At 34.9% G+C, this 12748-nt stretch overlaps 1 pseudogene; it reads right to left on the bottom strand.

Moving 5' to 3' along the window:
• Positions 1-2178: 2178 nt before the first annotated feature.
• Positions 2179-5263, bottom strand: LOC133881382 (L-type lectin-domain containing receptor kinase IX.1-like; annotated as a pseudogene).
• Between the last annotated feature and the right edge of the window lie 7485 nt (positions 5264-12748).

The following is a 12748-nucleotide window of genomic DNA, read 5'->3' as shown; positions in this document are numbered from 1 at the left end:
ATTAAGTAGCTAAAATAACAAAAGTAGCATTTTTCGTCAAAATTTGCTGAAATTTTGACGAGCTCACTACAAGTGCTCTTAGGATCATATCTAGCTAGCAAACTATTGGTTAAGAACATTAAAAAGGTCGGTGTTCCCGAGTGTGACAACAACCAGATAATGCTCGATCAATATAGTAAACTATTATTGTTATTCTTTTGTGATGTTAACAGATAATCTTTTCTATACTTGTTGAAAAATGTCAATCATAACTATCTATATCCATGGTAGTTTAACTAGTGAATGTTGTCATGGGGGTCTCAGTTATGACTACTACCGGATATATAGCGCTCAATATCATAAACTATATATGATTGTTATATATCATTTGGGATGGCCAAAGATATTCTTTTCTCTGTAGCTTGTTGAAAATGTGTTTTTCTTTTTCTTTTCTTTTTTTTTTTTTTTTTTTTGTGAGCAGTTGAAAATATAATCATAATCATAGTTAGTCATGGTAGTCTAAGTAGTGAAGGCTGTCATGTGGGTCTCAAATTTCAATTATGGTCGTAGTACATTCTGGTGAAGGCTGCAGCCGAAGGTATGGGACAATGGGTTCTTGAATCTGGGTATTCATATGTTGAGAGCAACTTCTGTCCGGTTAAGGCAGAAAACAAGGGCTTTATGCCCACCAATAAACAGTTGACACATCAATATATCACATTGAATGAAAATAAGACCAAAACACAGGATTATGATCTTCTAAACAAATAAAAATAAGACCAAAACACCCGAACCCCACTGATGGTTCCTCCACCACCACTGACCTCTCTTCCAGCTTTCGCCTTGCCCTTCTTGCCAACCGGAACCCACTCACTAGAGGACACTGGTTATTTTGCAGCAACACACGAAACAGTGGAATGCCCAAAGACTCACATTGGAGATAAAAATCTTTGACCAATTCCTCTGATGCTTCCACTTCCACGCACACCCTTGCATAACTAATTCTCTTCTTAATCGCTACGAGCTTGTCCCAACAGCGCTTGCTACATAGCTCAACCCCTTTTGGATGCTTTAAATCTGCTATATTTGACACTTTTTCTTGTTTGGATCGTTGATGGATGGTTTTTTTTTCCTGGCTTAGTAAGTGTTGCTGGACTTTGATGTCATTTTTTGGATGACCAAATTGATGTGTGTTCTTCCGAACTGTAAGTGTGAGTCAGAGATCTACATCACTCGGCGGCGCTCGAGGAAGTAGAGGGCGGTGACGGTGGTGTGGGCAGCACTTCGGTGTGGTGGGCAGTGGCTAGGGGTGGCTTTTCTCTTCAATTAGGAAAGGGGTCGATCGATTGATATGTTGAGTTCAGAGATCAAAATCCTGTGTTTCTGCTTTATCCTCATTTGCCGTGATTTAGTGTGATATACTAATGTGTCTCTTTTTTATTGGTTGGCAGAAAAGACCTGATTTATGCCAGGTCCTTATTGAAGTTATTTCCTTCATATGTTTAATATACACTTTCTCTCTCTGTTTTTGTCTCCGTTATCTTTGTGTCTTATATTTTATTTAGACGCATGTCTTGGAGTTTTGGATGCTGGTACGATGTGTCTTGTTGATTTTGTTTTCCTGAATTGTGGAAAATGAGAATGTGGGTAGGGGTTTATTTGTTGCTTTTAAATTCTAGTGATTTCATAACATGCAGTTTTATTTTGTAATTTTTGTTGATGGTTGTTTAGATTTAGGGGTTGCTGGGTGGTCTTGTGGAGTTTTGGAGTTTAATAGTTAGTTTTTACCGTGTTTAGTGTTGTTTAATCAGGTATATGAACTATTCTACTTGACATAAAATATTTTAGCAGTGACATTTGTTGTCGCTATTGATCATTTGCGTCCGATTATTAGCGACAACCCCATTCACGGCCACATGTTGCCGTTATTGTTCAATAGCGAAAACAAAGTACTCAAATGTCGCCACTAATGAGCTTATTTTTTGTAGTGTTAAAAGATGCTGACATGACTCTCTCTTAATTATTATTTTGTCCCTGGGAGATGCTGATAGTCGATCTTCTCGTTATTTTATGTATGACTGATAGGAAAGGACCTATAAGGATGTTCCACATCAATAATAAAATATATATACATATCAAAACGCTCGAAAGAAATTATATGCTCAAGTATTTCGGGAAACAAAATCTAATGGAATCATGCATACTTGTGCCGACATTATTACAGGCCGGGAAACATATAATCTAAAAATCGAGACCAGAGCATGATTTTAACATACAACCATGAAAAAGAGACATCCAATTGATAAAATGAGTTTGCAGACTACTTTAACGGCCGATGTTAATGGATGACAAAGACATCGTGGACGCCGAATCCGTGCTTTCTAGACGGACGTCGACAGGTACATTGTAGTTGGCAACAGGCATCTTCTTGGGAAGATTTGGTAATGGTGCATCAAAATTGAGAACCAGTATGGCTTGCCTTATGGATGGCCTCAGACTCTGATCCGGGTGGACGCACCAGAGTCCAACAATCATCATACACTCCATCTCTCTCATGTCAAACTCCAACAATTTATTGTCAACTGCTTCGTGAAGCCTTTCATTTCCATATGCCTCCCAAACCCAGCCAACAATTGGAACGTGTGGCCCCTCGTATTTGGCTTCCGTTGATCTTTTTCCGCATGCTATTTCCAGCACCACTACACCGAAGCTGAACACATCTGATCCCTGTTACAATATAAAATTTAATTTAATTTTTTAAAATAAGTGGTAATTTAACATTAATGTATCAAAGTACAGATCTTGAGTGCTAACTCTATTTCCTTCATTCACCTATCATCTCAATTAATAAATCGTTTGGGAACTGCGCTTTTAAAAATTGCGATTTGAAATCGCAAGTAAGATGGTGTTTTTTTGAAAATGTAAAATTTTAAAAGTTAGTTTGCGATTTTGTAAACGTTTAACTACATTTTTAAAAATCAATTTTTCAATTGCACATTTTAAAATCGTTATTTTAAATCGTACTTTTTGAAATCGCAAACCCAAACGGATCCTTTTACTTGTTAGGTTACACCTATTAATGAAAACTTTGAGCCCACACATTAGAATGAGTGTTAGAATATAAACGTAAAAGAAATTAATGTTATACATAAGACAAGTATCTACCTTCTATTCACCAACAGTTGATGTGGCGTAGTCTTCCCAACCAAAAAATACCTATTTTCATTTACAAAATGCTATTTTGGGGACCATGCCACATCAACTTTAGTGAACTGAAAGTAAATACTTTTTCAGTATATAGCATTTCTCTTACTTTTATGTTCTAACAATTTCTTTCACGTGTGAGCTATTCACATTAATAAGTGAAGCATGATATGTGGAATATGTAATTAAGATAAAAGGTGAATGATATGTAACAGTTGTCTAAAACTAATGCTATTTAGTAGACTTCTATTCAATTGGATGATATAGCAGAAAAAATCACGACTGATTTTTATTACCATGTCATAAAATTATATATCAATTGTATAAGAGTATGCTAAATTATAATCAGCAATTCTAATAAGTTTAAGCTGTTAAAATAAGTGGTACGTACGTACCTTGGTGGCCTTGCCGGAACTTGCATATTCTGGTGCTATGTAACCCCATGTTCCAGCTAGCCCTGTTGTCTTCACGCCAGCCTCTTCATCCATCAGCCTCGCTAGACCAAAGTCCCCAAGCTTGGCATTGAAATCTGAATCCAACATTATGTTGCTGGATTTGATATCCCTATGCACCACATATTGTCCAGATTCTTCGTGTAGATAAAGCAATGCAGAGGCAAGACCAAGGGCTATCTTATACCTAACTTCCCAATTAAGAAGCGTTCTACCTCCAAAAAGGTGAAAATCAAGGCTACCATTAGGCATGAACTCATAGACAAGAAGGAGAGCAACCTTTTCATGGCACCATCCAATGAGTTGTACCATGTTTTTATGTCTCAATACACTAATGATTTTTATCTCTGTTGTGTACGCCTTCTTTCCCTGATCGGACGGTCTAGAAACCTTTTTCACCGCGACAAACCTTCTTCACCAAGTTTGCCTTCTTCTGAAAAGTCGTTTGTGGCACGAACAAGCTCATCATAAGAGAACCTCTTAGGTCCTGTATGTTCAATCTCTCGTTCCATGGGATCAACATTCTTTACACCCTCCTTTCCCTTTCCTTTAGTCCTTTTTCTCCAAACGAACACCAACACCAAAACTATTCCACAGGCTAAAAGTAACCCACCAATTACACAAGCGACAATTAATCCAGCTCTAAAAGAAGTACTACTAGGACTAGTGTCCGGAGTCTCTGGAACTGGTAATAACTCCGTTGTAAATTCCCATGAAAGGATTTCATGCGTCTCAAAGTAATAGGCTGATCCCGCCGCAAAGCCAATGGATACCCATTCAGGGAAAACTGTTGTCAGGTTAATATGATATGGAAGGCTGACAAACGGGTTGCCGGGAAAAGACCAGTATACGCTTAAATCATTGGCTTTAGAATTGTAACGGATTATTGCATCCACTCTTGTTCCATTTTTTAGGGATTTGATTCATGGACAACACCAATACAACAACTGTACAACAACTCCTCACATGAGGGTGGGCCCCAGTATGTGGAACCCACCCTCATGTGAGGGATTGTTGTACAATTGTTGTATTGGTGTTGTAAATCTAACATTTTTCCATTTTTTATGCTTCGGCTCAAATTTCGTGTCGTTTCTGATTTGATGGAATTGATGTTGATACCGACATGTTCATCGGTTTCATCCCATGTATTCTTAAAGGTGTCGAACTCGACAGCAACTAATTCTTTTCTTGGGATGGTGAAATTGTCACACTTTCTAAAAAGGGCAAGGCATCCTCCTGATGCATCATCCGGGAGAAGAGAACCGTTTTGAGCAAGGAAAAAGGCGAGCCCATCTTGACCTGGTGAAGTAACAGTTGATATTTTAAATGAAAATTTAGTAGTGAAGTCCGTGGAATTACCTGTAATCCGGTCATAAAGATGAAGCTGTTCAAAATATACAGCTCGGCCGGCTGCGGTATTGTTATTGGGGTTACTGGTGAGGGATAGAGTTCCATTTTGGATGGCGGCAGTGCCATTGAATATCAGCCTGCTGCTATTGGCAAAATTAGGGTACTTGAATGATAGAGCATGATGTAAAGGAAGATGGAAGAGTAAGCAACAAGGAACCAGCAGTGAGATAAACCAAAGAGTTGTAAAGTTGCTGAGATCCATGTTGGGAAAGGGAGGGGAACGCGCGCATGCAATGGCAGCTTTGGAGGTTTAAAGGGACACTGAAAACATTGATGTGAAGAAAAGTGAGACAAACACGACATATATAAAGTAGTTGCTGCCTAATTGCTAGGAAAGTTCGTCTGGTTTAGCAAACATATGAACTTTTCAAAGGCATGCTAAATTTTTTCTAGTTTCCTTTGGGTATTATTATAATTAGGCAACCTAACTTTTCAAAGGCCTTGGATATTAATTATATTAATGATCGATGGCCTAACATTGGGATCATGGAAAAAAAAAAAAGAACACATTTTTAATTTGGACCACCTCTTGACTTGTCACCTCATTTGAAATTTTTGGAATCTTCAAAGGGAGTACTGCTGAAGGGCCTTGGATGTTTGTTTTGTCAACACAGTCACATGTTCTACCTATCTGCCCTCACAATATGAGAAAAGTAGGATCATACCAATTTGTAAAGGTTTGTTCTAGATGCAAAACTTTCTCCACTAATGACTTACACCTTGAATCAAACTTAAAAGCTCCTATAAATTTTTTCAATTGAAGTTCATTTTGCTACTCAATGAGTTTCCTGCACTTCTAGTTTGCCTACCACTTTCAATGAAAGATAAATGTAAGGGAATGGTCCCCATTTTTAAGTTCTCCCCCACCCCTATCTTCCCCGACGCGGCTTCTTCTCAATACCCAAAAATAAAAAAAATAAAATAAAGGAATTTAAATTTGTTACAAAGAATAATTTCCAATATGATTACATGGTTCAGATTAGATTTTATCGCGTCTAATAATGTATATTTTAGCTACAATATTATCATGTTATCTAAAAATTTTAAAAGATAAAACACTTTTAAAATCTAATGTGAACCATAAAATGGTTCCTGATAGGACTTATTCCATATTATTAAGGGCTGCATGCTTGCATTCAATTGCCGTGTGAAAACCACCTCAAATAGCCATAGCATTTAAACTTTTCTATACATTAAAATAAAGTAAAAAATTAAGAGAAGAAAAGCAAAAATTAATGTGAAAGCTTACTTGACTTGCCCCAATAAACAAGCTAGAGCAATTCCTCTATGCGCTATTGCTACATCATAAGCAAATACTTTCCGGCCACCACATTTCAAATTATTCAGATCCTACATTTTTTTTTCTTTTTTTTTTAAAAAGAAAAAAAAACACAAAATGAACCCCCTTATGAAGGTGAACTAATTTCACTTGCAAAGTAAGTTTACTTGAACTGTTTAACTTACCGTTCTTCCTTAGATAATTAACCGTGCCTACAATATATATTTCAAAATAGGTGCACCGTACCAATTCAAATTTCAGAACACATGGTTCGTGAGTCTCCAAAATCAAAATATTCTACCAAATTGTTTTTCATGTGAACAACTTAGACTAGCTAGGGGATATGGGAGGATACCTACCCCTCAGAATGTCAAGTCAATTATTAATTATAGGCCATGTTTTGTAAGCAACGTTACAGTGCGAAATTGTGCGTCCGGTCCCACGTCTACCATTTTTTGCATCAGCCTTTTCAGTCGAATTTGTCCAAAGAGAGTACCAGCAGTGGACATTCTCAAAAGAAGAGATCACGTGGCTCCTTCTAGCTGAAAAGGCTTATATGTCTTCTAGCTTGCCAACAACCATTAATAAATAATGGTAAAACAGCAACGTAAAAAAAAAAAATTAAATTAAACAGTTTTTATTGACAATTTCACGTCCAAAACTCCCTTTACAACTCCTCTCTTTGTCTCTGGACGAAGCAGAATCCAAACGCACGATTTCATACTGTAACTTTGCGTACCAAACATGGCCATAATTGTAGTAATTATATGAGGTTGTGATCACGAAAGCAGTGAGGAATTTCCGTGCACATATTCACTTTCTATTCTGACCAAGAAGAGTGGACTTTGAGAAATAAAGGAGATGTGACATTTGTTATAAATCCAGGAAAGATCGATTTGGAAGTTTATCCCAATGCAAAGAATCCACGCTTCAACTCTTTTACAGTTAGGACAAATTGCGTGTATGTTAAGTTCCACGTGAACCTAGCTATAAGCTATTTGGAAGAAAAAAAAAAAAACATGTAAATTGCGTGTTAATTATATATACTTTAGAAATAAAGCAATACGGCTCTTTCTCTCTCATAGAAAGGAATACATTTATGGAAATCTTGATCCACGACGTATGATATTTTCACGTATTAATTTAGATATATGATCTTTTATCACTTTAAAACATAATTCTTAACCACTTTATACATGTTACAAAGTGGTTACTTAACCAATTTTAAAGTTTTTTCTTTTTATTTTTTTTTTAAAAAAAATGTAAAATTCAAAAATACTGCTACATAGATAAAGATGGTAAAGAATTATATATTGGGGTAACAATGTATTATATCTCATTAATCTAATGACAGTCATGATGCTCCATTAATCATGACTCCACTTCATATAATTGCGGTCTTATTCTATCCCTAAAACTATTTCTAAAGGAAGAAATACTAGATCCAAATGTATAGTTGTACTGCTTGTTGTGTTAAGCTTTATAAATGCTGCTAACTACACTTTTTTCTTTTTCTCATGTGATGCTATTTTCATTTAATACTTTTTAATACATTCTTTTTAAAACATTTTCGAAACACACAATAAATAAACAGGTTGAATTCCGACCTGTTTTATCGGAATCCGGTTGTAGTCGCTGGCGCTGGAATTTGGTAATCGGATACCAAATTTATGGACCTTCGGCAATAGATTTGGGCTACCAACAAACTCTAATGCTCGGCTATAGCGGATTCCCACAAACGTGTCTGCAAAAATAAAGAGTTTAAATCTAGAAAACGATTTACGGTTTTTTATCATTTTTTAAAAATTAATAAGGCTTTTATGGTCAAATTAAAAATGATTTCAATTTACCACCATTCACTGAAAAATAAATAAAATATTTTACGCTCAAATAAATAGATCTAACAAAAGTTCAAGAACGTTACCGTTATCGTGATACGTACCTTACATGTTATTACCATTAATAAACCCAGGGTGTAACTTCTTTAGTTCTTCAGGTTGACCATCATTGATTTATAATTGCAAGAACTGTATTCGAAGTCTTCTTCTTGATTATTGATATAATTAATAAAGTTTAGAACATAAATAATTTATTCTTATGGACAAAATCAAGTATGTGTTGGAAATTAAGAATGTTTACAAATCAACTCCTTGAAAGTGTAAGGGATGAATCATCATGTCGGACTGTGGTTAAGGATGTGAAAACTAAGTCTCCTTTGTGTTGAAAAAAGAAAAAAATAGAAGGCAGAAAAAGTAAGGGCTTGTTTGGTAAGTAATTAGGTAGGAGAATATTTGTGTATTGTATAATAAAAAGTGATTGATGTGATATAAAATTTGAGAATGTTTTATAGAAAAGTGAAAAAAAATTTTGTTTTGTAGTGAATTTTTTTATTTGAATAATAATAAAAAATTATTGATGTGATATAAAAAGTGTAAAAAAATTAGAATATTTTTTATTTAATATTTTTAAAATAAGTGAAAAGAAATAGAAGGAGAATGAAAGTAGTGCACGACAAAGAATCAATGCCCGTGTCCACTTTCTAGAGTAGTGCATGACAAAGAATCAACAAATCGAAGAAAAATCGCGATCGACTTAATTGGAGAAATAAAGGAGATGTAACATCTGCAATAAATCCAAGAAAGAAGCCTTAGGGCTTGTTTGGTAAGTAATTGTATTGTGGAATATTTGTGTGTTGTGTAGTAAGAAGTGATTGATGTGATATAAAATTTAAAAATGTTTTATAGAAAAGTGAAAAAATTTTGTTTTGTAGTGAGTTTAAGGTTCACGGTAAATAATTATTTATGGAGAAATAATATTAGTTGGATAATAATAAAAAGTGATTTTTATAAAATAAAGTTAAAGGAAGTTTGAAATTTTTGTATAGAAAAATAAAAAAAAATTATTTTGTAGTTAATTTTTTTATTTGAATTATAATAAAAAAAAAATTATTAATGTGATATAAAAAATGAAAAAAAAAATTAAAATATTTTGATGTTGACTTTTTTTTTGTGAGAAGTGAAAAGAAAAAAGAGGAAAGGGAAAATGGTAACCAAATAGGCCGGCCGGCAGGGTTTGCAAATCCTTTTGAATAACAAACAACTTTTCTCAAAAAAAAAGAAAAAAATTAATTCTTGAAAAGGTTTATCAAACAAACACTACCCTAGATCTTTTCTAGTTTGACCAGGTTATTATATGTGCCAGCCTCAGTCTACAACTTTTTGAATGCTGTGTTCTTAAGACATCAATACCCTAATTTTGATGCAAAATTTAGAAATGGATTTAATATAAAGTAATAATTTGGACTGTACCTCCTTCTGGTTGGTTTGTTCAGATAATTAAATGTCACAACAGTTTATTCTCTCTCACATTCTCTGTATTTGAATATAGTGCATCATTGAATAGATAGAGGATAAAAGTTTTCAGTTGTTTGTATTTTGCTGTTTTGTTTGTATTGTTTGGATTCCTTGTTGATAATTCATGTTTGATTATTGGTAATACTTTCCTTGCACCAATTACTACTTAACTGTGGTTGTTATCTTTATTACTTGGGACTCCTAATAAAGCTTTTTTATCATTGTTTGTTGCCTAGTGGCCCTTAGAGAGATCTTGGTACATCCTTTTTGGATTTATTGCTTATTGTTTGTGTTCTTATTAATATTGCCCTTTTCGGTTTGAGTTTTATTGTCTTCGTTTTGTTTTTAATGTTTTCCTTGTTTCAATTTTGAATTTTAAAAAAATAATAATAAAAAAAAAAAAAAATTCTATGATCTCCCCAAAGTCATATGGCAGTGCGTATGTACATTATTCATTATTTAAGTCAATATCAAAGTCCTCGCATTATTCATCGCCTACTCCCAAAAGTGCCTGATCACCTTCACAGCCCACTATGATGTTTCTAAAGTAGTTGTCGATCATGGCGCTATCAAACCATCTGTCCATCACATTGATTTAATCTGATCCCCTCATTTCAACATTTTGTATGTATTTTTCATCTACAATTAAGGGTCCAGGCGCACGTGGTAATGCTATATATATTAGGATACTGTTTGCCAATTACCCGATAATGTGCCCTAGTCTGAGGGTCCCAGCCTCGATCTTATCCCAAGCAGCTTTTGTTACTTTCATCAGCAGTGCACATGCACCTTATCCCCACATTATTCTTTGCCCGATGCCATGCCATTGCCTTTGGATTTTATACGTTCCATCATTAATGTGAAAGAACACCAGTGCGTGCCACTCCAGTGTTGTTCGGTCGAATCCGGTCAAAATGCACATCATCCATCACCAGTTAGTCAGGGCCCATAGAGTACCAATCAAAAGTAGAAATGTGCAACAGTTCGATAAGCGGTTAAATTAATTAAGTTGATTCGGTTAATTAACTTGATCGGTTAAGTTGGTTAATTCACCGACATTTAACCGACAAGAAATATTTTTAAAGTTTTCGGTTAAGACGGTCGGTTAATTGGTCGATAGGCGATCAATTAAGGCATCGGTTAAGGCGGTCAGTTAATCAGTTTAGGTCAATATTATGCCTTAAAATGGGCCTTTTGGTCATTCTTAATTTGAGTCTCATTTTTTAATGGGTCAAAATAATTTTAAAAATAATTTTAAAGCCTTTATTTGTCTGTATTTGCTAGTAGCCCAAGCTGTCCAGCAGACCCAGCACCACCACACCACTAATCCATGGTCCACCACAAACCAATGCCAGTGACCCATTCAAAATTTCAAATGAAAATGAAAATTATTGAATAATCTTATACCTTGTCAACTTTGAGTCATTTTTACATAATTTTTTTTTTTAAAAAAATAATAATAATAATACATAAAAACAGAAAAAAAAAAAAAAAAAAAAACCTGGAAAAATGGATAACACAACATAATTACATAAGAAATCCATTTCAGCAAAAAATAAAATGGAATGGAGAGGGGTTAGGTAATGAGAAAGTGATGAATATATTTATTTATTTATTATTATTATTATTATTTTAAAAAAGAAGAATTGAAACAACGTCGTTTCGGTTAGGCGGTTCGGTTAACTGGTCGGTTAATTGTCGGTTCGGTAATTCGGTTAACCGCTTAACCGACCGCCTACCGAACCGACCAGTTTTTGGTTAAAAGATTCTTTTACGACTACCGAACCGAATTTTGTCGGTTAAGTCGGTAAGCGATCAATGTCGGTTCGGTTGCAGTTTAGTAGGCGGTAATTAGTTAATCTGCACACCCCTAATCAAAAGGATAAAATATCATCAACCACATATATATTCATTCAATTTCGGAAACAGGAAAGACAAATTAATGTCGAATTAAAAATATCATGATTCTTAAAACACCCACTAGTCGTCTCTTTTGTTACTTTGTGAAAATTAAAACAATATTGTATGTTTGCAGCATCTCATAATATGAAACTAATATACGCTAATTAAATTAAAACAATATCGTCAACAAGCCTGAGATCGAGTATAACGTGCATATTGGTTAAGATACGTTTAACATTTATGCGCTAATAACATTAAATAAAGCAAATATTAAATTCACACCATAAACTGTCGGCGGACTTTCAACACATTCAATGAAAATTGTGCTCAAATCCAGGACCTAGCTGTTCAAGGCATTTTGCAGATTTGCTGTTTCTTTGTTCTTTTGTGCACTCATTATTGCCGTAAGCCCTTTTATCAAATGGGTTAATCAAGGCATTTTGCAGATTTGCTGCACATGTTGCATGAGCCACACATCTCTTTCATTCTCTCGATCTGGCTAGATTGGTCGGAATCTAGTCTGTCAGAATCTTGCGACGGTGGCCGGACGTCACCAGATTCCAATTGAAATTTTCAGATTCCGACACCGACCGAATTCCCGTGGCGGTTGTTAGATTCGAGCGATGGTCGCTGAAATCTGGCCGGCCAATGCCATCGGATTCGGGCAATCGGATACAAAAATTCAGGGACCTTCAACGGTAGATTTGAGCTACTAACAAACTACAATGCCTAGCCGTGACAGATTCCCACAATCGTGCGTGCAAGAATGAAATATTTAAATTCAGAAAATGATTTACGGTTTTCAAAACCGTTAATAATTTCTAAAAATTAAAAAGGCGTTTACGGTTAAACTGAAAATAATTTTTCTTGACTATTATTTTTTGCTACACCAAATATCAAAAATTACAAAAAATATTTTACGTACAAACAAACGAAGCATTAAGCCCCATTTGTTTTACAGAAGATCAAATTGCTATGACCCCACAACCCCCAAATTTGGCCAATCCGAACTTATGTCCACTTCTTTTCTATTTTTTAACCTTTCCTTTTATGTCTAAATAAATGAATGATTAGCTGTTGAACTTTTCACAAATTAAATGGTAGCGCCAATTTGAAGTCCAAACCCTATAATTAATGCTGTTTTCCAACCGACGCAATTCAATCGAAAC

The sequence above is a fragment of the Alnus glutinosa genome, chromosome 11 (assembly GCF_958979055.1).
Source record: "Alnus glutinosa chromosome 11, dhAlnGlut1.1, whole genome shotgun sequence".
Lineage (NCBI taxonomy): Eukaryota > Viridiplantae > Streptophyta > Magnoliopsida > Fagales > Betulaceae > Alnus > Alnus glutinosa.
Note: the sequence above shows the minus strand (reverse complement) of the source record. Positions and strands in the feature narration are given on the sequence as shown.